Below are 5,634 nucleotides of genomic sequence, written 5' to 3'. Positions count from 1 at the left end.
TGCTCGAACCCTCCCTCTCTCTCCCTCCCTCTCTCTTTCTCTCTCTCCGGTGCAGTGTCTTAGAAGAGATCCGGTTAGTAAGTCACTATGACTGAGGGAAATAAATTGGGACTAAATAAAGATGTGAGGCATTATTAGCATTTTAAAAAAAGTTACCCGCAATATTAGGTTCATAATATCCCATTCAAACTGAAGCCATTATTACATTTGCCTAAATGATTTGAGTTATTCGCATTGACACTATAATATGACTGGATCATTTGTAGACCAGGAAGATCAAAACAACTGCAGGCATTAATCTAATGAGAAAGAGTTAGTGAGCAACAGAAGCTAAAATTGAATGTGTGTGTATTGGGTTGCCACTACAAGATCAATAGCACAGGGCTAAGGGTGCCAGGCTGCCATTGTTGTAGATATTGCTGCACTGCTGTAATATTGTTGAGCTAAAATGGGGGATTCTCTCTCTGTCTCCCTGTACTGTGTGCGCTCAGCCTGACAATGCACTGCAGCGGTTTCCTCGCGCCTCTCCCCCTCCTCCTGCCTCCCTCACGCTGATTGCTCAAAAAAATATACCAATACTAAACAATCCTGAAAAAAACAGCAGAGGGTTTTCCTTCACAGTGAAGCCGCTGCTGAGTCTCCACCTCTTTTTCTGTTGTCTCTCCGTATTGATCCGCCCCTTAGTCATCTCTGCGCTTTTATCTTGCTTTCTGTTCACCCTGAATCACATCCCCGGGTCTTCCTCTATTCTCTCTTTTGGTGTTTTCCTCCTTTCCTTACCTCCATCCCCTCTTCTCTGGAGAAAAAAAGGAGGAGTGGCTCTTTTTATCTACATCTCTTGCTCTCTCACTCATTTGAATTGTATCAAACCTAACACCATCACACCTAAACCTTCCACTTTCCCTCTCAATCCTCCTGTCTCACGTCAGTTTCACAACTCTCTTCCTTGCTTTAAAAAGAAATCCTATCTCCGTCTTTCTTAATCCTTACTCCTCTTCTGTCCGGGCAGGCCCCTGCCCCTCTCTTTGCTGCTTACAAATTTATGTGAGCTGTTTCTATAAGTGTTTGCCCAGCAAATGACGCAAGTACCGCCTGGACAGTGAAAAGAGGGAATGTGTGTGGAGGCGCATGTATGGCCACTCACGTTTTGTTGACTTTATATGCATTGGGCGAAGAAGAAAGAGAAGAGAAGAGAGCACGACAGATGGAAGGACAGAGAGACAAAGACATGGGCAGATGGGGGGAGTGATGGGTAGGAAAGCAAAGAACAGTTGAGTCATGTGCGGGAGAGGTGTGGAGATGATGCTGTGTGAAATAAAGAATTAGCACTCCAGAATAGATGAAAATAGAGGAAAAAGGCAGCAACCTAATCATTTAGTTTATTCATTATACTGATGCAAAGAATAGATGTAGAGACATGGATGTGATATAACAATAAAGAGTGGATGTGTGACTTGCCAGACCCAACAAATCACACATAATCCAGCCGATCCCTGCACTGTGCTGGTTTATATATAGATGTGTGTTAGCTCTCTCTGTTGGGTTCCCGCTGAGACAGAGGAGATTGGGCTATAGGCTGCTGCTTCTGATATGTGTAATTGCAGATTGGGTATATTGTCTTCGACCCGTGTCTCCCTCTATGGCTCTCAATTCCCCTTCCATCTGCCCATCACTCTGTGCAAGGCACAGTCTGGATGTCTCTATAATGCTTTTTTCTTCTCTTCTTGGGTGGTGATGGCACAGTCGATAAGACACATGCCTTTGGCCTGGGAGACCCGGCTTCCATTCCCCCCCTGTCATCCACCTATGCATTCCTGAGCAACAAGACACTTAACCCCTAGTTGCTCCAAAGGTTGCTGACATATATTGCAACTGTAAGACGCTTTTTTAGCTAAACAAGCGATTAATTAATTCTTGCCGCAATCCTCGGTTAATCTCGATGTAACTATCCTGCTCTACGTGTCATTCCTGTCAATGCAATTCATGTTTGGTTCTCGGTTTCTTTGCACATTGTTATGTTTTGAATTAGACCCATTTTCGATTAACTTTTTAAAAAATTTTGCAAGCAACAACACCAAACATTTGACGGTTCCAGCTTCTGAAATGGGAGACTTTCGCTGCTTTTCCTTCTCTTATACCACAATACATTGAATACCTTTGGTTTGGGACTGTTAGTCAAACAATACCAGACATTTTATGACGCAAAATTTTTTCACTGTTCTCAGATGATTAATAGACAGAGCGATTAATTGAGGACATAATCTTCAGATGAAACACACTCACATCCTTCATATATATATATATACAGTACACCACTGACAATCAGGTGATCTATGAAATGGACTGTCAATGCGAGACAAGGTCAACCACAGAGGGAAGATATTCTTGACACTAATCTCACTCGTGATACATTATCCATTCACAAAGATGACTGCCACTCACCATCTTTGTCCGCTCCTTTCAAAGTCACACACATCCACACCAATGCTAACAAAGAATGTGCCATGGCATGAAACCGCCATGCAACACATGATACAGACGAGTTCTATCATGTTCCTGTCGGCATGGCTCTTGTTTTCTTATCTGGGGTGATGATGCTGCACTGAATTTAAATGCAGCAACCGATGTTCAGTATTATCTCGGGAACCCACACACACCTCATTCCTGTAATCAGTGACTTTCATGTACCTGTCACTATCTCTCTATCAACTCCTGGCTGTTCTGTAGGTTGCACCTCAAGGATAATGAATAACATCTTTAATACTGTCTTGTTCAGGCACTCAAAAGATGAATGGAAACGCCTGTTTGCAAAGTCATTCTAAGGGTAGGCAAGTCATTTTCGTTTAAAATAAACTAGCTCAGACTGGTTAAACTCCTCTAAAAAATGACATTTATCGATTTCCCGTTGTCTTTACTTCATCACTGCCCACTGCTTTCCATATGTTTTTATTCTGTGCTCTACTAAGCCTAACTGTTGCTAGTGTGTGTTATTATATATGTTAATTGGAACCACATGTTATGCATCTGCCCTCCAGGAGCCACCTCTAAGTTAGTTAGATGGAGAAATGTGTGTGTGTGTGTGTGTGTGTGTGTGTGTGTGTGTGTCTTGAGGAGGAAGGGAGGGATCTCACAGCCTGCCTGCATTGGGTTTTCACTAAGGGAGAAGAAAATGGGAGAAAAATATGAAGGGAGGAAAGAAAGCTAGAGTGGATGGGGGGAGGGTGGGGGGTTCCCTGTGGTTTGTTTTAGAGGAGGTGGGTGGGGACGAGGGAGAGAAATAAATGTAGCTATGAAAAGAGGCAGCCTATCATAAGGTGTTCTCTAACCATGCTTATGGTGATTTGTTTTAGCTAGTGGGAGATCCCGCTTATGTGTATTATTACTGGATGCTTTGGGCTGACAGTTCACCATTTCTAGCTTGAATTCCTCAGCACACACATTTGTCGGGTGTTTTATCTTTGTGTGTGGGTGGTATGGAGTTTCTGCGCGCAAGACATCTACCTGTGTGTGTGTGTTTGTGCACTCACACAAAACCTTGTGTATGAGGAGTTCCCAGCTCTCCTCCATTATTTACCATTCTCTTTCCTTTCTCTCCTGCAATTACCCCACATTCTCTCTCGCCCCAGCCCATCTCGTCTAGACCACCACCACCACCGCTACTGCACTGTTTATCCCCAGTGATGCCACTGTGTGTTACTCCTCGTGGGTTCATTCTTCTCAACAAGCCTATCAGTCTATTTTAGAGTCATGTCAGTTTGTAAGGGTTTCTACTTTATACGTCCTTTATCACTGTAGCTCATGTGAATTTGCTTGCTGTCAGGGATTCTGGGGGAATAGTCTTCCCTTAAGGTATTTTAGTCTGGCAGCGCACGCCACAGTAACATGTATCAATCTGACACCTGCCGGGGAAACTGGGGCACTGCAGTCTAACATTGGCTTTGAATGGAAGCCAGTTTGGCAGCAGAGAGATTTTTCCTGTGGGTGCTGAGTGAAAAGACCATGTTCTGTCACAAGTATGTAGCTTCTCATCCTGTCTAAAGTGCGCCTGGAATTTCTGCTTGATGGCTAAATGTTTTTTTGCTTTACCTTGGATCTCCATTGCAGGCTTTTCCACTTTATGTTTATAATATACAGGAGAAGAATTGTGCACTATACATCACAACTTCCTTCATTGACTTTATCTCGCATCCCAAAAGCTACAAAAATCCTAAATGATCAGTGATGGGTTTTAGATGTGGAACTGTGGAAGGCTCTTCACACTTTTGGCATATCTGTAACACACTGACAAAAATCATAGCAATGAACACAAAGCTTTGTCTATTAGGGAAATTTTCAAATATTGGTTATATCTGAAAGAATATAAATCAAAAGTCCCTCTCTCTAGAGCTAAATGGTTTTCTAAAAGGAACAGTTGTTCCTATTGAAAAGATCACACAGTCAGCAAATATAAACAGCATTATTTAGATAACATACCTATATTGTTGGTGGAATTGTGAAACATTGTAAAAATAAATGTAATGGGGGGCTGGCATAGTGGACTTTTATTTGTTTGTTAAGGTGTATTTTGTTAAAATGTGAAAGCTTGTAAAATAGAATATTCACAAAAAAAGGGATTTGTGCATGCAACATGTTATATCCACTGGAAATGTGGGACCCAATACAAATTTAGAATTTACAACTGGTCAGATCACAAAAAATTACTAGAGAGAGAGACTATGCCTCTGCGTAGATCTGAAATGATCCAAGATCAGGGTATTAACTCTGAGCACTGAGGTATTATGAGCAAGTACTGACATGAGCAGCGGGACGTAAAGAGGTGGAGTGGAAAGAAAGATGGGAAGAGAAATAAAAGGCAGATTAAGAAATGGAGGGATAGGGAGAAAGGGGGTAAAAAAATGCAGCATGAAAAAGAGAGAAAGGGGGAGAGGGAGAGAGAGAAATATGGCGCTTTACAGAGGGTTAGAGAGGAATTGTTCATTCCAAGTTTGGCTGCATTCCAAGCTTACTGGCTCTGATTCTGACGGCCTCCTGTTTTTTTTTTTTTTGTCTTACCTCCAGGCTGACTGGACCCTTGAGCTGCCTTCTTCCTGCCTGATCCAAACTTTCCAAACTTCAGTCATCACGCCACCACCTGATGTTTGCAGCTGGCTGAAAAAGGGCAGAAGAGCAATACACATGTGTCACATTTCAGCTTTCCCTTGCTCCCTAACTTGTCAGACAGCAAGCAAGCTCATAAATCGTCTGGAATTCGGAATGGCATACAAACGTTGACCTCTTCTTACATGTCACCTGCCTGAGAGCCGGCAGCCAGGATGGGGTGTGCTGTTTTTCCCCCCTCAGCGCTACACCAGAGTTTCTGTGGAAATCTCTTAGTGGAAATTCGACACATTTTTTTTTGTCCCAGTGGAAGTGGGGAGAGACTGGAAACATTCCTTGTGGGACAATAGGCTATCAAAGACCCCAGTGACCACTCCCTGTAGTTCACAGTCATGAATCAGGCAGCAACAGTTTACACAACCACTATTGCAGAGATTCGGATAAAGGAGAACCTTGCCTGTAGTTTCACAACCTGAAATTAGTGCAACTGCGTTGTGTGTCAGCCTGACGTTATTAGGACTCTGTGAGTTGGTGGGC

The sequence above is a fragment of the Micropterus salmoides genome, unplaced genomic scaffold, assembly GCF_014851395.1.
Source record: "Micropterus salmoides isolate LMB-PRFRI ecotype aquatic unplaced genomic scaffold, ASM1485139v1 Ms_hic_scaffold_11, whole genome shotgun sequence".
Taxonomy (NCBI): domain Eukaryota; kingdom Metazoa; phylum Chordata; class Actinopteri; order Centrarchiformes; family Centrarchidae; genus Micropterus; species Micropterus salmoides.
This window is presented reverse-complemented; position numbering follows the sequence as displayed.